The sequence below is a fragment of the Pseudorca crassidens genome, chromosome 7 (assembly GCF_039906515.1).
Source record: "Pseudorca crassidens isolate mPseCra1 chromosome 7, mPseCra1.hap1, whole genome shotgun sequence".
Lineage (NCBI taxonomy): Eukaryota > Metazoa > Chordata > Mammalia > Artiodactyla > Delphinidae > Pseudorca > Pseudorca crassidens.
In genome coordinates this window covers 77,308,824-77,334,517 of record NC_090302.1, presented here as the reverse complement: position 1 = coordinate 77,334,517, position 25,694 = coordinate 77,308,824, and the positions used below count along the sequence as shown (strand labels likewise).

Sequence of the window (25,694 nt, the reverse complement as noted above, 5' to 3'; positions counted from 1 at the left end):
CTTATCACATCAGATAATTTCATTTTTGTCTCAGTAAAATGTAAGTTCCATGAAGAAAATAAGTAACTTTTTTTCCTCCCACTGATGCATTTTTAGAACCTGCAAAAGTATTTGACACACATTGGTGCTTAATAAATATTTACTGAATGGATTCCTTTGTTGAAGAATAAATGCTTAGATTTTGCCATTTTTTTATCCATTGAAGAAGTTAGTGTGATATTTCTTAATGCTTTTAACTACCTTGCAATAAGAGCACAGATGGGCAGAAAAACTTAGTACATGCATCACCAGGCACTGTTATAGGCACAGAAAATGTCACAAGATCTACTGAAGATAACACAGATGGAAAGGAAAAACAAAACAAATGTTCTTTTATTCAGAGAAGCCTATTTTTGCTTTATGAATGTGAACTCTTTTTGAATTTCTGACAATATAAACTATATATATATTTTTTTCCATTTTCTATTTTCTTGAACGTTGGTTTCTTTGGCCTTTCTGTTTTCTCTCTCTTCATTGTCCTCACATATCTAGTGATAATTCATTGTCTATTCATGTAAATAATAGTGATCATTAATAATTAGTAATAATAAATTATCAGTATTGGAAACTAATGGGTTTCCTTATAGAGATCACTCTTTCTCGAGAAGGAAATGCAATTGCGAGTGGCAAAGCCCTGTTCTGATAAGTGGATAAGATATTTTTACAGTCTGTGAGCTGTATACACCACTTGGAACAGACTAAAGTGACCCAAAATACCATCTTTTTTTTTTTTATAACCCTATCCTACTTTCTAGGGGACTCCATACACAAATTCTTCATTTTGCTTTGAGGGCTGGTATTACTAGCTATACTAACCCTGTAAGCAAACCACAATAGAGCTGGTTTTGTATGAGGGGGAAGAGGATCAGCCAGTGAGTTACCATTTCAGACACCATACTGCAGACTCCAGCTAATGGCTTCTAGGAGCTGTCCAAGGCTACCTTGTTATATAAATATGCATTTCTTCAGCAGCTCTTCTATGTCTGCTGGTTTCTCTGGCTATATTAGATGTGTTATTGATTTGAACAAAAGAGCTCTTTAATTTCCATAACTCTTTGATGCAACTGGTTGACTTTCCTGATTATTTGGGAGGCTATACATTTATTTAAATTTCATCTTTTCAGTATATCTTTTCAGTAAGAGTTTGGAACAAAAGCATTGCACCCCTTCCTTTCAATCAAATATGTGTTGGGTGTTTAGTAGTTTCTATGCATGTCCATGAATATAGGTGAAGGATTCATGGTTACTGGTACAGGTTGTTCCAGCGGAGGAGACAGAAGAGATAACAGATAATGTAGTAGACTAAACACTACAGAAGTGGTAACTGTGAGATAACATATTTAGCAAACAGAAGGAGTACTAAAACCAGCCTGGGGATTTGAGATTGTTTTTAGAAGAGATGATGCTTATGCTGAGTACTGAAGAATAGGATTTAAACAGGCAGAGAGGGCTAAGGGAAAAAAGCCCAGAATCAAAAGCTTTAAAAAGAATATTCTAGGTGGGGGAATTCTAATACGATACAACATAATACAATACAATGTAATAAAATAACCTGTAAAACATTTGCATCTTTAACACCTACTTGCTACAATTAGAATAAAATATTTCCTGGCAAAAGGAAATGGGAATTTACAAACTGGCCGCTAGACATTCTTACTTTCTTCCTCAATATTGTTTTTAATAATATGATATTTTTGTTTTCAATAAGGCAGATTGTTAGGCCAGAGTAATGCTATAATGTACCTAAAATATTTTAATGTCAATGTCCAAATAAACACAGATCCCCTGCTCTTTTGAAAGTCATTAGGCCTTACGATAATGAAAGATAGCAGCTGATTAATTTTTTGCAGTTATGTCTCTCATTTTATGACACTCCAGATGCTTCCTTTCCCTTCGTTTAAACACTACACACAGTGCAAAGCATCAACATATTTGTTTTCCAATGTGCAATTAAAACTGCCCAAACTCTAGAGACCATAAGCAATATTATTTGACCTTGTGTGGTCTGTAGTTACAATATTCAGTAACCAAATGACAATAAAACAAATAAGAGGTTAATGAAACTGCTTTGCTTCTTTAAATTTACAGTATAGTGCTAATTAAATATGTTTGTTTCTACTTCTTTCTTTCTCATTCTGTCTCCATTTTGCCCTATATTTACATTGTCCTTCAAAGCTTCATCCAAAATTCTTTCAATTATTTTGCATTACTAACTTCATTATATGTATATGTATGTGTTTGTTTTCTTCAAGTCTACTGCTTGTTTTTTTATTCTTTTTACAGTTCCTTTCAAAGAACAGATGTTTTAATTTTAATAAAGTCCAGTTTATTAATTTGTTCTTTTATGGGCTTTGTTTTTGGTATCATATCTTAAAATGAGTTTGTATAGCCCAAGGTCACAAAGGTTTTCCCTTATGCATTTTAATGGAAATTTTATAGTTTAAGGTTTTACATTGATCCATGATTCATTTTGAGTTAATTTTTGTACATGGTATGAAATAAGAATCTAAGGGGTTTATTTTGTTTGTTTTACGTATGGCTGTTAAGTGTTGCAGCTACTGAAGTACTCTTTTCCCTTTTTTGTAAAACATCCGTTGCCTATATATGTGCAAGAATAATTCTGGAATCTTTATTCTGTTTTGTTCCACTGATCTATTTAATGGTCTATATGCCAATTCTGCACTGCCTTGATTATTGTGCAATTATAATAGGTATTGAAATCAGGTAGCCTTAGTCCTCCAACTTTGTTCATCTTTTACAAAATGTTTTGGCTATTCTAGGTTCTTTGCATTTCCTTGCTAATTTAAATGTAAGCATATGATTAATTTTTAAAATTAATTAATGAGTAAAGATTAACTATACATAATGTTCATCTAATACCCCAGGTAAATGCTAAGTAGAAAATAAAATGTAAAGATAAGGGCTCACCTACTTTACACTTTTTTTGAGTCACTTAAAATATTTCAAGTTAATTACAGCTGGTAAGTTGACACAATAAATACACTGAATTGGCACCTTGTATCTAAAATGTATATGGAATTTAAATAAATGAAGGTTTCTCTTCTAGAGAGTTAGAATACCTCAGAGCTGGGAAGAATGATCTAGTTCAACTGCATCTTGAGCCTCAGGGAAGTCGGGAGGTTTGCAGAGGATTAAAACACTACTATTTATAGTAGGCAAAGTTAAGATTCATAGCAGGTGGGCCCTGATCAGTATATTTTATATTATGCTCATCTGTAGTTTCCTCAGAGATACTGAGAGGCTGTTTCCTGGGCTATCGTCCTCAATAAACTGAAACTCACTGCTAGCTAGCTAGCTTAAGTAAATCTACATTCTTGAAGAAATAAATGAACAAGCCATTACTACTGCTATATTTTACTTTATGCAATGTAACTATATCCATATCACTACTGTTAATATATAATGGAAATCTAATGTGCTTTGATCTTCGGCCATAAGGTGCATATTTTTTCATCTTCCACATCATCATCTTAATGAAGTTTATTTTACATTAAAATTCTGGTAGGCATTGCTCAATGTCCTCTGATAGACTCTATCCAGCTCTGTGAATTTGGCCAAATCATTTTAGTAAATGTCTTAATTTCCATATCTAAAAATGACAGCTTTATATATGAAGGTACATATTAGGACCCCAAATATTAAATTCTATAGTATCGATTAGATATTTGAAAGCAATGGATGTGTAGAATCAGTCAGCATGTTAACAAATATCTGTATTGAAGACACAGAAACTCTGGTTCAGAAATAATTCAGGAATGCCTGAGCAAGTGGAAGAGTAGATATTGTCAAGTTGAGTGAGGATAGCAGTTATTCCTGAAATATTTGTAATTCCTATTTTAAGTTCTACATGCAAGAGAATAACACAGATATAATGCTATTGAGTCTTCTGCATTAGGAACAAAATTGCCAACCTAGGATGCAACCAAATGATCAACCAGAGAAAGGACTGATTAAAATACACTTGCGTTGGAGATTAGGTCTCATTCTCATTGCCAGTATCTTGTTAACTCTAGAATTCATTTTGTGTTCATTTGTGTTTATTAATCTTCATAGAAGGCCATTTCTTTTTACAGAATATTTCAAGCATCCTATGAAAAAAGACAGTGTAAAATGTAATCATCCACTTTATACTATCTGGCTATGCTACCAACATTGGCAGAAGGGGGTTAATGACATTCACTTCAACCTCCAAGCATCCTTAATCATTAATCCAATAGTAACAAACATTGTCTCTGGTCCAAAGCTACTCTCCTGTAGCTGTCACCTTTCCTCCTAAACCCCTTCAAATGATCTTCAGGCAGTCCTGTGACAGCACTTCCCAAGTTATTCTCTAACATGATTTCTAGGGTGCACTTGTCACATTACTGAGAAATTTCGTAGCAAGAAATATATTTTTCTGAACAGCAAGCTCAGTAAGAATAAGATGGTTGCAGAACAACTCTCTAGATGATCATGTTTATGTTAACATGAGGAAAAGTTTGCTTTTTGCAAAATATTGTGATATTGTAATATAATTCTTGCTATGTTTTCATTGATGTCACATAACAAGAAGTTAATAAAATAATATATATGATAATAAACAAATTTAACTTCTACAACAATGGGTTTTCACCTTGTAAATTGGTAATAACTCAAAACGTAAAAAAAATTTCACATTCATGAGCAACTTTTCTGTTTTTTTCTCGACTGTTTTTATAATTCAACTATTTAAAAAAGTTATCAGTTCCTCAGAAGAATAGGTCAGGACCTCGACTTGGTGCTTTGTGACTGCCTGGAGGGGTGGGATAGGGAGGGGGGGGGGGAGGGGGGAGGGAGGGAGCCGCAAGAGGGAAGAGATATGGGGACATATGTATATGTATAACTGATTCACTTTGTTATAAAGCAGAAACTAACACACCATTGTAAAGCAATTATACCCCAATAAAGATGTTAAAAAAAAAAAAGAATAGGTCAGGACCATATCAAAGCTCTCTTTGAAATTTTGCAGTTCTTTACATATTGAGGCGTAATATGAATTGACGATACTGCAACAATTCTTAAAATGTGTTAATTCACCTTTAGACTATTGTAACTTTGTCACTAGCATCAAGCAAATTTTTAAAGACAGGTAAATCTAAATAATCCAGAGACCTCAGAATCATGAGTTGGCAGTTAAACGTGTTAATACTATTCAGATTAAAGCCTTGTTATCTGAAGAAAATGAAGTTAAAATTATGTTGTCTGCTGATTTTTTTTCCAAAAATTATACTGTAAATAGAAAATTTCAAATGTCCACATATACTTTGTAGTGATTGGACTCTGTTTGTAATTACCTTTACATGGGTAAATATCTATTTGAGGCACGTAATTAAATCTTTTATAAGAAAATGTATATTCACTTTATTCTTAAAATTTCAGTAAATAATATTAAATTATAGTAGTGTTGTTTTAACTAAACATGGCCTTATTTAGTGTAGGCATTAAAATGTGGAAACCAGGAAGACCAAACTAAAGAACTGTTGAAACAAGAGATATAAATGCATCTTTAGACCCCTTCCCAGCATATTATATATAAAGTGATCAATAAGCCTTTGTAAAGTGAATGAATCTTATGAACTGTGATGTGGGAATCTAAGTTTTCAGGATGATATGCTAGCACTTTGTTCTGTCAGAGAGACAAAGATGTTACAGAGCTCTGAAGTTCTTGGAATATTATTAAGTTTCATAAAGTTAGGTAGAAATATTAGAATATGTCATCAGATTATTTTCCTAATTTGTAAACATTCAGGTCTGAGTGATCTGAACGACTGCATGTAACAATTAGGAGGACTTGGTAAAACAACTCAACATCTTCACACTGAAAAAAAAATGAGTAAATGAGTAAATTATATCTATATATACCTGTCTAACTGCAAAGGAATAATGTCCCCCCAAATATCTACTGCTCTCAAACTCCTGCCTAGAAGTTGCCAGGGTTAACAGAATTTTAAAAATCACTTCATCCTCAAAAACAAAAAAGCAAAAATGTTCCTTCCAATTTACATTTCTCTTACTGAATTGTTTTTTTTTTAACACCTTTATTGGAGTATAATTGCTTTACAATGGTGTGTTAGTTTCTGCTTTATAACAAAGTGAATCAGTTATACATATACATATGTTCCCATATCTCTTCCCTCTTGCATCTCCCTCCCTCCCACCCTCCCTATCCCACCCCTCTAGGTGGTCACAAAGCACCGAGCTGATCTCCCTGTGCTATGCGGCTGCTTCCCACTAGCTATCTATTTTGCCTTTGGTAGTGTATGTATGTCCATGCCACTCTCTCACTTTGTCACAGCTTACCCTTCCCCCTCCCCATATCCTCAAGTCCATTCTCTAGTAGGTCTGTGTCTTTATTCCCGTCTTACCCCAGGTTCTTCATGACCTTTTGTTTTTTCTTTCTTAGATTCCATATATATGTGTTAGCATACGGTATTTGTTTTTCTCTTTCTGACTTACTTCACTCTGTACGACAGACTCTAGGTCCATCCACCTCACTACAGATAACTCAATTTCGTTTCTTTTTATGGCTGAGTAATATTCCATTGTATATATGTGCCACATCTTCTTTATCCATTCATCTGTCCATGGACATTTAGGTTGCTTCCATGTCCTGGCTATTGTAAATAGAGCTGCAATTTTATGTGTTAGTTTGGAATACATCAAATGGATTCTGTCCTTGGGCAAGTCACTCTGCCCCAAGGGGTGCTCCTTTGCTTACATTTGTGTTAAGGAGGAACGTAAAGTAACTGATATAAAATTATGGCAAGTATTTGGATCCAAGCAAATATACAGTTGCAAATGATTATAGGACGTCACCAGGAAAGATTGATTGGCTATATTTTAGAATCTTCAAATTTCAAAGCAGACATCTTTATTTCATATGACCTGAAAGCTGTCAGTGCCATTTAGTATACCAAGAAGATTTCAACATCAAACAGAACTCTGTTTTTAATCCCAGGTCTGTCACTTGTTTAAAAAAAGTAACTTCTTATGCTAAAAAATTTTTCTTATTAACTTACTCTGGTATTTTATTTCATTTTATTATTTTATTTATTGTATTTTAATCTAAGTAATATAGCCTTAGTTTTGTAATGAGAAAGGGAAAATATCAAAACTTGAGGTTGTTATGAAGATTAAACAATATAACTAATTAAATAATGCAGTAGGATTCAATAATACAATATATAAATATAAGCAGTCTAATTCCTACCTCATTATGACCTTTGTATCCCCAGTACCTGCCTTACTAGTACCAACAATCCAAAAATATGTATTCTTAGAAATTAACAGATGAAGATGCAATAAAAATTGGAGCCTGGAGTTCCTTCCACCAAATATCCAGGGAGTCAGTCCAAATAACACAATAAGAAAAAAGAGTGTAGGTTCTTACTATATATACAATAGGTAGCTAATAAGGACCTACTATATAGCACAGCGAACTCTACTCAATACTCTGTAATGACCTATATGGGAAAAAGAATCTAAGAAGGAGTGTATATATGTGTATGTATAACCGATTCACTTTGCTGTACTGTAGAAACTAACACAACATTTTAAATCAACTATACTCCAATAAAATTTTTTTTAAATAGTGTAAGTTCTACTTTCTATTGAAGATTGACAGAGAGATTATTAATTAACCTTTTAGAGGAAACTGACTAATTCCATCTTCAAAAAATTCAGAAAAGTAACTATCAAAAGAGATATATTATTAAGCTAAAAAGGGTTCCTTTTTTTCTATTTTTTTCTCAAACAGAATTTCATGAGAGATCATGTGGATTATTACTGGGTTGTCTTTAATTTAACTGCCATATTGATTCAATATAGTATTATTTACAAACTATGAATTTAGGATCCAGGATTGGCATAAGACTAAAGAGTAATCAACATAAAAGCAAGAGGTTTCCTTTTCTTATGTTTACCATACTTTATTTTAAATACTTGTCCAGTGGTCTTTTTTCCTGAGTAGTTTCTAAATATTTTTGAGATTAGCAATGACATTTTTCTATTTATACTATTTGTCTGTGCCTAGTATATACATGACATGTAGAAAGCACAGGAAATATACATTAAATTGAAAGATTAAAAATGATCATAAGAGGACATAGAGGAGGTTGAGTTCCTCTTTCACATAAGGTAGTTGAATTCAGATCTATTTAAATTATGGTTGTAGAATTTGGAGTGCTTGTCAGGTATACAAGCTAATAAATTACCCTAAAAGAAAATGCTGTGACTATCATAAGCTACACAATAAAGTATAGCCTCATGATCTTGTCTACTAAAGAAGCCTCTAGCTTTCTTACTGCTTGAAATGGGTGGACAAGAGAAAAATATTTTTCAACCTTACGTGCTTTGGAACGAAAATTAAAATGACAAAATATTGTAATAACAACTATACTTCAGAGTTTCCAACTTGGGTAGAAACACAGAGTGAAGATACTTTGTAGTCATAGCCTTAGAGGTATTTGAAATATAATAGACTTTTACATTTGGTTGGACAACCAAGTTTTTATGATTACCAACATGGCATATCATAATATTTTGCAGCTACCCATCAGTGTAAAGAAAAAAGGAGATGAGGGAACCGCATGGCCACCTAATGATGGGTGAGTACCTTATATTCTGAGTAGAATGAATTTTTTTCTTCTGGTTTTATTGAAATATAATTGACATCCAACACTGTATAAGTTTAAGGTGTAGAGCATAATGGCTTGACTTACATATACTGTGAAACAATTACCACAATATGTTTAGTTAACATTCATCACCTCATATAGTTACAAAAAAGGTTTATTTTGTGTGTGTGTGATGAGAACTTTTAGGATTTACTTTCTTACCAACTTTCAAATGTACCATACAGCAGTGTTAATAGTCATCATGTTGTGTATTACATCCCTAGTATTTATTTATCCTATTTCCGGAAGTTTGTACCTTTTGACCACCTTCACCCAATTCCCCCACTCTCCACCCCTCGCCTCTGGAAACCACAAGTCTGATCTCTTTTTCTATGAGTTAGATTTCTTTAGATTCCATATCTAAAATTAAGATTATGCAGTATTTGTTTTTCTCTGTCTGACTTATTTCACTTATATAATGCTCTCAAAGCCCATCTATGTTGTCACAAAAGACAGGATGTCTTTCTTTTTAGTGGCTGAATAGCCACTATATGTATAATTGACACTTAGACAACTCAGGGGTTGGGATGGCGACCCTTTGCACATTTGAAAATCGATGTATAACATGTAGTCAGCCCTCCCTGTACTGGGTTTCTCATATCTGCACTCTACATCTGTGGATTCAACCAAACTCGGATCATGTAATACATAGTATTTATTATTGAAAAAAATCTGAGTATAGATGGACGTGTAATGTTCAGACATTTGTTGTTAAATGGTCAACTGAATATACCACAACTTCTTTATCTATTTATCTCATGATGGTCACTTACATTGTCTTTGTCTTGACCATTGTAAATAATGCTGTAAGAACATTGGGTACATATATCTTCTCAAAAAAATTTTTTTTGTTTTCTTTGGGGAAAAAACCGAGAAGTGGAATTACTGTATCATATGATAGTTCTGTTTTTTATTTTTTGAGGATCTTCTCTACTGTTTTCCATGGTAGCTATAACAGTTGACATTCACACCAAAAGTACACAAACAAGGGTTCCTTTTTCTCCATATCCTTACCAGCATTTGTTATTTTTCTTTTCTTGATAATAGCCATTCTAACAGGCATGAGGTTGATATTTTTCTCATTGTGTTTTGATTTTCATTTCCATGATGATTAGTGATGTTGGGCATCTTTTCATGTACTTCTTGGCGATTTTAATGTATTTTTGGGAAAATGTCTATTCAGGTGCTTTGCTCAGTTTTAAATTGGATGATTTATTTGCTATTCAGTTGTGTGAGTTCTTTGTATATTTTGGGTATTAACTCCTTATCAGGTATGTGGTTTGCAAATACTTTTGCCTATTCAATAGACTGCCTTTTCACTTTGTTGATTGTTTCTCTTGCTTTGCAGGAGCTGTTTAGTTTGATGTAGTCTCATTTGTTTACTTTTATTTTGTTGCTTTTGCTGTAGGTGTCATATCCAAAAATTTATTACCAAGACCCATATCAAGAAACTTTTTCTCTAAGTTTTCTTCTAGGAATTGCTTGGTTTCAGGTCTTATATTTCCGAGTCTTTAATCCATTTCAAGTTAAGTTTTGTGAGTGGTGAAAGACAGTGGTCTATAGTCAGTCTTTCACATGTGAATATCCTATTTTTCCAGCGCCATTTATTGAAGAGACTCTTTTCTCCTTTGAGTATTCTTGACTCCTTTGTCAAATATTAGTTGGCCACATATGCAGGAATTTATTTACAGGCTCTCAATTCTGTTACATTGGTCTATGTGTCTGTTTTGATGTCAGTGCCATACTCTTTCGATTACTATAGCTCTGTAATATAGTTTGAATTTCAGGTATGGTGATGCTTCCAGCTATGTTCTTTATTCTCAATATTGCTTTGTATAATCAGGGTCATTTGTGGTTCTACACAAATTTTAAGATTTTTTTTCTAGTTCTTTAAAAAAATGTTTTTGGAATCTTGATAGGATTTTCAATAAATCTGCTGATGGCTTGAAAAGAATGTCTTAAAAAGAAAGCCATTTCATGCAAATGTAAACTGGAAAATTTTAAGAATTTCAACGAAACTTTAATTTTTAAGTTTTTCAACTTGAGTACTAAGGAATCAGGATGCTAGGCACTAATAGAAGTATTCTTGTTATTTTGAAATATTATAATTCAAATAGAACACCTGTTGCATTTTCTGCAAATAGGATGAATTATACAAGAAACATTCATTTCTCTTCAGAAAAAAATGACTTTTCCAGAACAATGCTTTTAAGAATCAAGTCCACAGTGGTATAAATGGAAAATATTTAGATGTGTTCCCATGTACTTAAGGAGGTATATTTCTTTGAAGAAACAGACTTCATAATACTAAGGAAAAGGAAAATAATTCAGATTTCCTTTTTATATTTTCTTATTATCCCTAAATGAGTGAACTATTTCACTATTTTGTTTCTATTAATTTTTTAAGCTTTTTGTTTTGGGATAGTTGTAGCATCACATGAGCTATAAGAAATAACACAGAGAGGGCCCTATACTATAAATCACAATAAGAATATTGGCATTTTAGAAATCCTTTGACCTTACTCAAGTCCACCAGTTTTACATGTGTTAATTGTGTGTGTTCGTGTGTAGTGCTATGCTATTTTATTACATTTACATTTATGTGCCCAGCATGTAAGTCAAGATACAGAACAGTTTCATCACAAGGATCACACATGTTGCTTTCTTATAATCACAGACGCCTGTCTCCACCACCACCTCCAACCCTCTTACCTCTATAATTTTGTCATTTCAAGAATGCTATATAAGCAGAATCAAATAGCATGTAACATTTTGAAGACTGCCTTTTTACTCAGACTGAATCTACCCAGGCTGTTATGTGTATCAGTAGTCTCTCTTGATGAGTAGGATTTAAAGACGTGGATGTAACACTCTTTATTTAACCATTCACCCTTTATTTTTTCTTAACTAATTAATTAATATATTTATTTTTGGCTGTGTTGCGTCTTCATTGCTGTGCACAGGCTTTCTCTAGTTGCAGCAAGCAGAGGCTACTGTTCGTTGTTGTGCATGGGCTTCTCATTGTGGTGGCTTCTCTTTGTTGTAGAGCATGAGCTCTAGGTGCACAGGCTTCAGTAGTTGTGGCACATGGGCTCAGTAGTTGTAGCTCTCAGGCTCTAGAGCACAGTCTCAGTAGTTGCAGCACATGGGTTTAGTTGCTCCGCGGCATTTGGGATCTTCCTGGACCAGGGCTCGAACCCGTGTCCCCTGAATTGGCAGGCAGATTCTTAACCACTGTGACACCAAGGAAGTCCCCATTCACCATTTAAACATTCCAGTTTGTGATTCTTACAAATGGAGCTGCTATAAACATTTGTTGACAAATTTTGCATGAACATAATATTTCACTTGTTAGAAATAAATGCCCAGCAGTGCTATTGCTGGATCACATGGAAAGTGCATGTTTAGATTTTTTTTTTTTAAAAGAAACTGCAACCTGTATTTTATAGTGGCTGGACAATTTTACATTCCTTGAAGCATTTCATGAATGATCCATTTTCTCCACATCTTTACCACCATGTGGTATTTCCACAATTTTTTTTTCAATTTTAGTTATTTTGGTAGGAGGTACTGATACCCAATTTTTGGTCTTAATTTGAATTTCCTTTATGGAAAATGATGTTGAACATATTTTTATGGGCTTATTTTCCATCCATGTAGCCTCCTCAGTGAAATGTTTGTTCATTTATTTTACCCATATTTTCCATCATATTTTTGGTTTGGTTTGGTTTGGTTTTTACTAAGTTTTGAGAGTCTTTATACATTCTAGATGCAATTCCTTTGTCAAAATGTGCTTTGAAAATACTTTTTTCCAGTACCTTGTTTATCCTTTTATTTTCTTCACAGGGTTTTTAACAACGCAAAACTTTGTTGTTGTTTTTTTTCATTTTGACATAGTTTAATTTGTCACCTTTTCAGCTTTTGGATTGTGCTTTTAATTTCAATTCTAAGAACTTTTCACCTAGCCTTAGGTCCAAAAGATTTTTCTGCAGTTTTTATTTAAACATTTTATAGTCCTACATTTTAGATTAAATTGTTATTTAAATTATATACAGGCATAAAATTTAAGTTGAGACTAATTTAGACACCCAATTGCTTCAGCATCATTTGTTGAAAAGGTGCTCCTTCCCTTATTAAATTGCTTTGGTACCCTTATAAAAAAAAGTCAGTTGGACAAATATATGTTGGTCAACTTCTGGGTTCTCTATTTTTTTTCCTCTGGTCTTTTTGTCTGTTTCACCAGTAGTAGCACATTGTCTTGGCTGCTGTAGTTGTCTAATAGGCCTTGATGTTGGGTAGAGAAATTTCTCCATTATATTCTTCTTTTTTCAAAATTATTTGAATAATTCTAGGACCTATACCTCTCACACAAGTTTTAAAATAAGCTTGTCTGTGTCTAAAAATATATTGCTAAGATTCTGGTAGAAATTGCATTAAACAAATGGATCAGCTTGGAAATAATTAAGATTATTACTCTGTTAAATCTTCTAATCCATGAACACAGTGTTTCTCTCCATTGATTTAGAGCTTCTTTGATTTCTTTAATTTACATTTTGAAATGTTCATGTTACGGATGCTGTACCTGTTTTCTTAAATTTATACCCATGCCATTTTCTTCAGAGGAATTGTAGATATTTTTACATGTTTAATTTTGGTTTCCATGAGATTGTTATTAGTCTGTAGAAAGGCAATTAATTTTTGCATTTTGATAAATTGTCTGGCAAACTTGCCAAACTTACTTATTACTTTTAAGAATTTTTTTTGGTAGATTTTGGAATTTTCTAATGAGACAACAATATCACATGCATGTGCAGATTTTTTAAATCAGTACTTTCCAATATATATGCCTTTTCTTTTACTTGCCTTAGTTCAGTAAATAGAACTTCCAGTATTATGTTGAAGGTATTGTTGAGAGTAGATGTCCTAGAATGAGTCCAATCATAGAAAATGTTTAGCATCTCACCATTAAATATGATGTTCACTGTAGATAATCCTATTAACTTTGACAAATTCTCCTTTATTCTTAGTTTGCTGAGGGTTTTTTTTTAATAAATGGGTATTGATTTTGTCAAATTTTTTGTTTCAGTTAATTATGATCACATGATTTTTCTTCTATATCCTATTAATATGGTTGAATACACTGATCAATTTTTGAATATTGAACTAGTCTTGCATACCTGGAAGAAACTCCATTTATTCATAGTATATATATATTTTATACATTACTGGATTTGATTTGGTAATATTGTCTTGAGGATTTTTGCATCTACGTTCCTGAGAGATACTGTCCTGTAGCTTTCCTTTTTGCACTATCTTTGTCTGATTATAGAATCAGGATAATAGTAATTTCATCAAATGAGTTGGAAAGAGTTTCCTACTGACCTATTTTCTGGAAAAGTTTTTGTAAAATTTATGGTTACTCTTTAAATGTGTGCATGATTCTCTAGTGAAAGCATGTGAGCCGAGGTATATGTATCTGGAAGATTTTAAATTAGAAATTTAACTTCTTTAGAGATAATGAGTCTAGTCAGAATGTCTATTTCCTTTTGATTAATTTTGTGAATTTGTGATTTTCAAGGAATGGAAATGGCTTAGGATCCGTTATTATATCCCCATTCCCTTCCTAATTTGAGAGTTATTACTTCATTCTTATGTTTGTTAGTCTTTCTCAAGGTTTATCAACTTTATCGACTTTTACTAAATAACAAACCTTTGACACATTGATTTTTCTCTATTTCAGGTTTAATTTTTTGACATCTTTTCTTTTCTTATCCCTACATTGCATTTATTTTGTTCTTTTTCTAGTCTCTTGAAGTAGGAGATTAGATTACTGATTTAAGATATTTCCTCTTTTTCTAACATAAGTGTTATAAATTTCCTTCTCAGAAATGATATACCTGTGTCCTACATATATTGATATCTTGTATTTTCACTCAGTTCTATGTATTTTTGTCACTAACTTTGCAACTCTTTCTTTGACTGGTAGATTATTTTAAAATGTATGATTTATTTTCCATGTGTTTGGAGATTTTCCTGCTGTATTTCTATTATTTTTTTCCCCTAATTTGATTTTACTGTGGTCAGAAATCAGAATCTATCTATCTGCAATTTATTGAAATTGGTTAAGGTTTGTTTCGTGATTAAGACATGCTCTATCTTGGATAAATTTTGAGAGGGGTGTTGAAGTCTCCAAGTATAATTCTTGATTCATCTATTTATCCTTTCAGTTTTATCTGTTTTTGCTTCACGTATCTTTCAGTCTGCTGTTCAGTGCATATTCATTTAAAATTACTGTATCACTTTGATAGATTGACTCATTCATCACTGTAAAATGTACCTCCCTATCCTTGGTAATATTTTTTTGTTATGAAGTAAATTTTATCTCATATTAACATGGCCACTCCTGCTTATTTTATTTTTTAATTTTTTTTATTTTTGGCTGTGTTGGGTCTCCATTTCTGTGCGAGGGCTTTCTCTAGTTGAGGCGAGCAGGGGCCACTCTTCACTGGGGTGCGTTGGCCTTTCACTGTCAAGGCCTCTTTTGTTGCGGAGCACAGGCTCCAGACGCACAGGCTCGGTAGTTGTGGCTAACGGGCCTAGTTGCTCCGTGGCATGTGGGATCTTCCCGGACCAGGGCTCGAACCCGTGTCCCCTGCATTGGCAGGCAGATTCTCAACCACTGCACCACCAGGAAAGCCCCCCTGCTTACTTTTGATTAATGATTTTATAGTATTTTTTTGCCAGTATTTTCACCCTACTTATACCAATATCCTTAAAATGAGTTTCTTGTATAAAGTGTGTAATTAGGTCATGTGCTTTTTCCACCTGATCTCTATCTTTTAATCAATATATTTAAACAGTTTACATTTAATGTTATTATGCTATGTTAAATTTTAATTCTGCTGTTTTATGTTTTGTTTTCTGCTTAGTACCTCTGTGTTTTTGTTTCTGTGTTTTCTATTTCCTATTTCTCTGTAGGTCACTTAAATATTTTTTTGGAATTTCATTTTTATTTATCTCCAGTATTCTTGAATATATCTCCTTACATAGCTTTTTAGTGCTTCTGCTAGTATTATGTTATATATAAATAATTTAGCACATCTACAATGTTGACATTTTACCAATTTGACTGAAGTATAGAAAACTTACCTTCTTTTATTCCTCTTTGCCCTCTCCATTTATTAAAAAAAATGGCTTAAATATTTTCTGTACATATTTAGATAATATTAGATGGTATTAAAATTTTTGCTTCAAACATGATTTAAAAATCTCAAGAAAAGGAAAATGTATTGCCCATATACATAATTTTTTCTATTTTCATTGCTATTTCTTCCTTCCAACGTTACAAAGTTTATTCTTTTAATATTTCCATTGTGTTTGTGGAACTCCTTTTAGAAATTTTTTAGGGCAGGCCTGTTCACTCATACCCAAATGCTATTTTTCTAAGTATAAAATTCTGATTTGACAGTTCTTTTCTTTCAGCACTTATAAAAATGTGTTTACTTCCTTCTGATATATATAATTTCTTTTTTAAATTTTACTTTATTGAAATATAGTTGATTTACAGTGTTGTGTATTTTCTGCTCTACAGCAAAGTTATTCAAGTATACATATATATATATATATATATATATATATATTCTTTCTCATATTCTTTTCCATTATAGTTTATAGGATATTGAATGTAATCCCTGTGCTACACTGTAGGACCTTGTTGTTTCTGGTATCTATAATTTCTGATGTGAAATTAGGCCAGATCTGAATTTTTTTCATCTCAATAAATAAATAGTTGTTTCTCTTTAGCTGCTTTCAAGACTTTGTCTTCAGTTTTCATAAGATTGGCTATGACATGTCTTGTAATTTATTTCTCTTGGTTTATCCTCTTCTAATTTTAGGTTTATGTCTTTTGCCAAATTATGGAAAATCATCAGTTATTTCTTCAAATATTTTTTAGCCTACTCTTCTGTGAATCAGCTGCTGTGATTGAGATAGACATAGATGTAGATATAGAGATTATAGTACCACAGGTCCCTGAAGCTCTTGTCATTTTTCTCTATTTTCTCTCTCTTATTCAGATTGTATAATTCTATTATTCTAGCTGCATGCTCATTGACTTTTTATTCTTTCCATTTTGCTCCTTAGTCCATCCATTTAGTAATTGTTGTTGCATTTTTCACTACTAAAATCCAATTTATTCTTTTTTAAAAATTTCGAGTTAAATTCATATACCATAAAATCCACCATTTAACCATGTTATATTGTGCAATTCAGTGATTTTAGTACATTCACATGTTGCGTGTTCATCAATGCTATCTGATTCCTGAGCATTTTCATGACCCTTTTGTTAACTATAATTTATAGTAAGAAATATATATTTGATCTTTGTCCCCATCTATGGCACACAGCTCCTAAAATGCTTGGAATTTTCTAAGTGATTAGAGTGATAAAGGTATCTTTGTTAGTTTGATGAGGTTATATTTGGAACACACCTAAGGGGCTGATTTTCTTTGAAGCCAAGCTTGTGGTTAGAGAGTTGGAACTTTCAGTTCCCCAAACCCTCCCACCCCACCTCGAGGGAAGGGAGAAGGGCTAGAGATTGAATCAACTGCCAATGGCCAGTGATTTAATCAACCATGCCTGAGTAATGAAATCTCCTTTAGAATATAAAAGAACAAGGTTCAAAGACCTTCTGGATTGATGAACACATGGAGATTCAGAGAGAGGGGCATACTTTGAGAGGGCATGGGAGCTCTATGCCCTTTCCCATACCTTGACCTATGAATCTATTCCATCTGGCTTTTCCAGATGGAAACTAAAATGTTTCTCTGAGTTCTGTGAGTTGCTCTAGCAAATTAATCTTACTGACAAGGGGGTCGAAGGAACCTCTTACTTATAACCCATTGGTCAGAAACACAGGTAACAACTTGAACTTGCAATTGGTGTCTGAAATGAAGGGAAGCTTTTGTGGGACTGAGCCCTTAACCTGTGGAATCTGATGCTATCTCCAGGTAGACAGTGTCAGAATTGGTTCAAATTCTGTGATACTCAGCTGGTATTGAAGAGTTTTTGGTGGTGGTGAGAAGGCAAGGGGAAACCCCTCTAACACATTGGAATTGGGTCCAGAACGTAAATAGCCCCAAAAGAAAACCTACACCTCCCATTATCCCTTGAATAACCAATAATCTATTTTCTGTCTCCATGAATTTGTGTAATCTTGCTATTTCAGCTAAATAGACTCATACAATATGCAGCCTTTTCTTTCTAGCTTATTTCATTTGGCATAATGTTTTCTACATTCATTCATGTTGTAGCATGTATCCATACTCCACTCCTTTTTATGGTAGGATAATATTTCAATGTATGGATATACCACATTTGTTTATCTGTTCATCAGCTGATGGACATTTGCATTTTTTCCACCTTTTGACTATTATAAATAATGCTGTTATGAACATCAGTGTATAAATATTTGAGTGGACATATATTTTAATTCTCTTGGGTAAAGACCTAGAAGCAGAATTCTTGGGTCTTATACTAATTCTGTTTTACTTTTGAGGAAATACCAAACCATTTGCTACACTGTTGAATCATTCTACATTCCTGCAAGCAATCTATGAGGGTTCTAACTTCTCTACATCCTTACCAACAATTGTTATCATTATTTTTATAGTCATCCTGGACAGAGTGAAATAGTGTCTAATTACAAATTTGATTTGGATTTTCCTATTCATGATGATGAGCATCTTTTCCTGTGTTTACAGAGAAGGGTTGGTCCTGACTCTTCTTTAAATGATTGATAGAATTCACCAGTGACACCATCTAGTCCTGGGCTTTTCTTTAATTGGAGCTATTTAATTAATAATTCAATCTCTTTTTATATATTCATATTATCTATGACTGTATGAATCATTTTGGATATTTTGTGTATCTCTAGGAATTTGTCCATTTCATTTAAGTTAGTTAGTGTGCTTGATGGTGCCCCACAGGTCTCTTAGAATGTGTTCACTTACCTTCATTCATATTTTTTCTGTTCCTCATATCAGATATAATTTGAAATAATTTATCTTGAAGTTCACTAAATCTTTATTCTGCCTGCTCATATCTTCTATTGAACTCTGAGTGAATCTTTTATTCTAGTCATTGTACTTCCCAGCTCTATTTTATATATATGTATACTTATATTTGTATTCATGTATAAATCCTTTTTAGAATTTCTGTCTTCTTATTGATAGTTTCTATTTGGGGAGACATTATTCTCATGGTCTCTTTTAGTTGTTTAGACATGGTTTCCATTAATTCTTTGAAGACAGTTAAGTGTGTTTTAAATTTTTTACTAGTAAGCCTAATGTCTCAGCTTCTTCATAAATAGTTTCTATTGATTGTTTTATTTCCTGTATATAGACCATGCAACAATAGAACCTCAGGGTTCTGTTGTTGCTGAAAATTGAACTTTTTGAATATTACAATGTATAAACTCTGGTAATCATATTTTCCTTCCTCCTTTTCATAGTTTATTGTTACTGTTTGTTGGAGTTGTTGCTATTTGTTTGTTTAGTGGCTTTCCTGAACTAATTTTACAAAGTCTATATTTCTGTCATTTGTAACCTCTGGAGTTTCTATTTTATTAATCTTAGTGATCAACTAATGAATAGAAAAAAGATTTTAAATTTCTGAAACCAAAATATCTCCCAGTCTTTTAATAAGAGTTCTATGTATTTGAGCACACTTTCAACACACAGTGAGGCAGTTTACAACTCTCTCTTAACCTTCACTTCCTCATTGTACAACACCTCAGGGTCATTCAAGGAGATAGCAGCCAGCAATGATGCTAAAGCTGAGGATCTTACTAATGTGAAAGACATCTATGAATACATATATCTAGGTGGATAGCATGTATAAATAAATACAGAATTAGGTTTTCTGCAAGGACAGGAACCAACTGTTAGCGATCATTTCCTCTGGGTGGTGTTTTGAGGTGACTTAAACTTTCTTTTTGGCTTTTTTATTGTTTAAATTTAACAACAAAACAAATAAAATATTTAACAATGAATAATATATTCTTTTGAGACAAATAATTTTTTAAGTTATCGTTTAAATTTGTTTTCATCACTTAGACACCCTTCTCCACTCTGGTTATAAACCAATGAGTTTTAATGTTTTGTATGAGCAGATAATTCTTATAAGGATTTATCAGGAGATACATTAGTACACTGTGTTATGATGAGGGGAGAATATGATAAGTTACTTTGGTTTACAGGATAATTGGCTAAGCTTCTTCCAATCTAAAAACTCCAGTGAGTTTTGAAAAACTTTAAAAAAGGGTGTGAAGGGGTACCTGAGTTAAAGTGTAACATTTATATAATTTACCCAGTATTGCACATCACTAGTTAGAAGGCAGCTCTAAGGACAAATAAAAATAATATTTTGTATAAAACTACAAATTTTAATGTGTGGAATGCCTTCAGAATTATTTCCCTAAATCTAATTGTATTGTATATGTGTGCACCCAAAGAAGAAAATCTCTTTTATTCCAAAGTCACACATAGTAATTTAACAGTCTACAATTGACATGATAAAACCACTTAGAATAGTCAAGAATATTGCATATAATGTAAATTCTTAGCATAATGAGTACTTACAATAAAATTATTCAAGCAAGCTATTGGTCAGATCTTACTAGGAGAACACCTATCTATTTAGAAATATTTTAAAGTAACAATACAGAGCATGCCACTGTTTCCCTACGCTGACAACAACAAAGAAAGAAAGATCATCTTCCTTTTTCCTTGAGATTTTATTTTATTTTATTGGCATACAGTTGCTTTACAATGTTGTGTTAGTTTCTGCTGGACAATGAAGTGAATCAGCTGTATGTATACATATATCCCCTCCCTCTTGGACCTCCCTCTCACTCCTCCCCCCATCCCACCCTTCTAGGTCATCACAGAGCACCAAGCTGAGCTCCCTGTGCTTTACAGCAGGTTCCCACTAGCTATATATTTTACACATGGTAGTGTATATATGTCAATCCTAATTTCCCCATTCATCCCACCCTCCCCTTCCTGCACTGTGTCCACATGTCTGTATAAAAGATATGGCTATGGAAAGTAAGAAGAAGAAAACAGTGTACAACTTCTAAAAAACTGTTAGGAGTATAGATATATTTGATATTCTTCAGAATTGAAGTGTTGTGACAATCATGAATTTTAATCACCTGAAATAGACAATTCAAATAAGAATGTTAAATTATTTGAGCAAATGTTTTGGGGAAAGATTAGGAGCGTGGGACATTGAAATCTATTTTCATCAAAACAAAAACAGGTATTTATACAATCTTCAAACTCTAGGAGATGTGTACCAGCTAACGGTTTAACTTAAACTTGCTATAGGAAACTATCTTGAAACTGAGTATGGGACTGATTTATGTTTCTTTTAGATAAAATTATTTGATTCCAGGACAAAATAGAATGTTTATTTACTGATGAAAAATAGGCATCATCACAAACAAAATTCACCAGGTCTCTGAACTCACTCATAGGCACATAAATACCGCCTGTGATTAATATAAAGCTGAAACATCTCTGAATGTACCTAGGTCAAAATGTGTAGCAGACGTGGTTGCCAAAGGGTTTCACTGTTAATTCATGTAAATTAATATAATCATTCTGAGGGAGAAAAATAGTGGCCTATTGCTTTTTTCATGAAGGTCAAAGCAGACCACTTTCTACATAAAGAATAATGCTGGGACTTCCCTGGTAATGCAATGGTTAAGAATCCACCTGCCAGTGCAGGGGACATAGGTTTGAACCCTGGTCTGGGAAGATCCCACATGCCACGGAACAACTAAGCCCATGTGCCACAACTACTGAGCCTGTGCTCTAGAGTCCGCAAGCCACAACTACTGAGCCCTTTTGCCACAACTACTGAAGCCTGCACACCTAGAGCCCGTGTGCTCTGCAACAAGAGAAGCCACTGCAATGAGAAGCCCACACATTGCAATGAAGAGTAGCCCCTGCTCGCCGCAGCTAGAGAAAGTTCATGCACAGCAACAAAGACCCAACACAGCCATAAAGAAATAAAGAAATTTATTTATTAAAAAAAAAGAATAATGCTAATCAATAATAGTGATGTAACTCTGACACAGACTGAGAGAAGAACTAAGAACTAGTTGAGGTTTTAACGGTTAATTGGAAGGATCACAACAAAAGCTGAACATCTGCACAGTGGTTTTTTTTACAGTTTTATTGAGATAATTGACATACAGCACTGTATAAGGTATACAGCATAATGACTTTTAACATATGTATACCGCAAATGACTATTATAAGTTTAGTTAACATACATCACCTTACATAGCTACAAAACAGATTTTTCCCTGTGGTGAGAATTTTTAGGACTTACTCTCAGAAACTTTAAATATGCCATACAGCAGTGTTAATTATAGTCCTCAGTTTGTACATCCCATCCACAGTACTTATTTATCTTATAACAGGAAGTTTGTACGTTTTGACCACCTTCACCAAATTTCTCCACAACCCCCACTCCCAGGCTTTGGCAAACACACGTTATCTCTTTTATTATAAACTTTGTTGTTTTAGATTCCACATCTAAGTGAGACCATACAGTATTTGTCTTCCTCTGTCTTACTTATTTCACTTACATAATGCCCTCAAAGTCTATTCATGTTGTCACAAATAGCAGGATTTCCTTATTAATGCTGCAATGAACATGGAAATGTAGCTATCTCTATGAGATCTTTATTTCAGTGTCTTTGGATATATATCCAGAAGTGGGATTGCTGGATCATATGTTAGTTCTATTGTTAATTTCTATTGTTAATTATGGAACCTCCATACTGTTTTCCATAATTGTTGAGCCAATTGACATTCCTACCAGTGGTGCATGGGGGTTCCCTTTTCTCCATATTCTCACCAATATTTGTAATCTCTCATGTTTTAATGATAGCAATTCTAACATGAAGTAATATCTTATTGTGGTTTTCATTTGTATTTCACTAATGATCAGTGATGTTGAGTAAGTTTTTCATGTACCTGTTGGTCATTTTTGTCTTCTTTGGAACAATGTCTATTCAGGTCCTTGCCCATTTTTTTCTTTAGATTATTTGTCTTTTGCTATTCATTTCTATGAGTTTTGTAATATAGTTTGGCTATTAATCCCTCATCAGATATGATTTGCAAATATTTTCTTTTATTCCATAGGTTGCTTTTCTTTTTTTAAATTTTTTTATTTCTTTTTCTTTTTTCTTAAAAGAAAGTAAAATTGCTTTACAATGTTGTGCTAGTTTCTGCTGTACATGAAGTGAATCAGCTATATGTATATTTATATTCCCTCTCCCAGACCTCCCTCCCACCACCTCATCCCACCCATCTAGGTCATCACAGAGCACTAAGCTGAGCTCCCTTTGCTATCAGCAGGTTCCCACCAGCTATCTATTTTACACATGGCAGTGTGTTTATGTCAAACCTAATCCCCCAAATCGTCCCACCCTCCCATTCCCCGACTGTGTCCACATGTCCATTATCTACATCTAAGTCTCTATTTCTGCCCTGGAACTAGGTTCATCTGTACCATTTCTCTAGATTCCACATATATGTATTAATGTATGATATTTGTTTTTCTCTTTCTGGATTACTTCACTCTGTATGAGAGACTCTAGGTCCATCCACACCTCTACAAATGACCCAATTTCATTCCTTTTTATGGCTGAGTAATATTCCATTGTATATATATACCACATCTTCTTTATCCATTCATCTATTGTTGGATATTTAGGTTGTTTCCATGTCCTGGCTGTTGTAAATAGTGCTGCAATGAACATTGGGGTATATGTGTACTTTTGAATTATGGCTTTCTCAGGGTATAAACCCAGCAGTGGGATTGCTGGGTCATATGGTAGTTCTATTTTTAGTTTTTCCAGGAAGCGCTCCATAGTGTCTGTATCAATTTACATTCCAACCAACAGTACAAGAGTGTTCCCTTTTCTCCATACTCTCTCTAGCATTTATTGTTTGTAGATTGTTTGATGATGGCCATTCTGCTGGGTGTGTGATGATACCTCATTGTAGTTTTTATTTGCATTTCTCTAATAATTAGTGATGTTGAGCATCTTTTCAGGTGCCTCTTAGCCATCTGTACGTCTTCTTTGGTGAAATGTCTATTTAGGTCTTCCATCCAGTTTTTAATTGGATTGTTTTTTTTTTTGATATTGAGCTCCATGAGCTGTTTGTATATTTTGGAGATTGATCCTTTGTCCATTTCTTCATTTGCAACTATTTTCTCCCATTCTGATGGTTGTCTTTCCATCTTGTTTATGGTTTCCTTTGCTGTGCAAAAGCTTTTAAATTTCACTAGGTCCCATTTATTTTTGTTTTTATTTCCATTTCTCTAGGAGGTGGGTCAAAAAAGATCTTTCTGTGGTTTATGTCAAAGAGTGTTTATTCTATGTTTTCCTCTAAGAGTTTATAGTGTCTAGTCTTACATTTAGGTCTTTAATCCATTTTGAGTTTATTTTTGTGTATGGTGTTAGGTATTATTCTAGATTCTTTTATGTGCAGCTGGCCAGTTCCCAGCACCATTTTTTGAAGAGACTGTTTTATCTCCATTGTATGTTCTTGCCTCCTTTGTCATAAATTAGGTGACCATATATGTGTGGGTTTATCTCTGGGCTTTCTCTACTGTACCATTGATCTATATTTCTGTATTTGTGCCAGTACCATATTGTCTTGATTACTTTAGCTTTGTAGTATAGTTTGAAGTTGGGGAGCCTGATTCTTCCAGCTCCAGTTTTCTTTCTCAAGATTGCTTTGGCTATTTGGGGTCTTTTGTATTTCCATACAAATTGTAAAAATTTTGTTCTAAATCTGTGAACAATGCCACTGATAATTTGATAGGGATTTCAGTGAATCTGTAGATTGTTTTGGGTAGTATAGTCGTTTTCACTATATTGGTTCTTCCAATCCAAGAACATGGAATATCTCTCCATCTGTTTTTGTCATCTTTGATTTCTTTCATTGGTGTTTAATAGTTTTCTGAGTACACGTCTTTTGCCTCCTTAGGTAGGTTTATTCCTAGGTATTTTATTCTTTATGTTGCGATGGTAAATGGGATTATTTCCTTAATTTGTTTCTGATTTTCCATTGTTAGTGTGCAGGAATGCTGAAGACTTCTGTGCATTAATTTTGTATCCTGCAACTTTACCAAATTCATTGATTAGTTCTAGTAGTTTTCTGGTGGCATCTTTAGGATTTTCTATGTATAGTATCATGTCATCTGCAAACACTGACAGTTTTACTTCTTTTCCAACTTGGATTCCTTTTATTTCTTTTTCTTCTCTGATTGCCGTGAGTGGACATCCTTGTCTTGTTCCTGATCATGGTGGAAATGCTTTCGGTTTCTCACCATTGAGAATGATGTTTGCTGTGGGTTTGTCGTATATGGCCTTTATTATGTTGAGGTAGTTTCCCTCTATTCCCATTTTCTGGAGAGTTTTTATCATAAATGGGTGTTGAATTTTGTCAAAAGCTTTTTTGGCATCTATTGAGATGATCATATGGTTTTTATTCCTTAATTTGTTAATATGGTATATCATATTGATTGATTTGCATACATTGAAGAATGCTTGCATTCCTGGGATAAACTCCACTTGATCATGGTGTATGATCCTTTTAATGTGTTGTTGGATTCTGTTTGCTACAATTTTGTTCAGGATTTTTGCATCTATTTTCATCAGTGATATTGGTCTGTAATTTTCGTTTTTGTGATATCTTTGTCTGGTTTTGGTATCAGAGTGATGGTGGCCTTGTAGAATGAATTTGGGAATGTTCCTCCCTGTGCAATTTTTTGGAAGATTTTGAGAAGGATAGGTGTTTCCTCTTCTCTAAATTGATAGAATTTGCCTGTGAAGTCATCTGTTCCTGGGCT

General features: G+C 33.5%; 1 long non-coding RNA gene across 1 annotated transcript in view; it reads left to right on the top strand.

Annotated features, from left to right (window-relative positions):
• The window catches only part of LOC137227090 (uncharacterized), a 378,946-nt gene that overhangs the window by 211,194 nt on the left and 142,058 nt on the right, over positions 1–25,694 (top strand). Inside the window, exon 5 of the long non-coding RNA XR_010944688.1 lies at positions 8,626–8,684. This is a non-coding gene — a long non-coding RNA (uncharacterized lncRNA). The remainder of the gene's footprint in view (positions 1–8,625; positions 8,685–25,694) is intronic.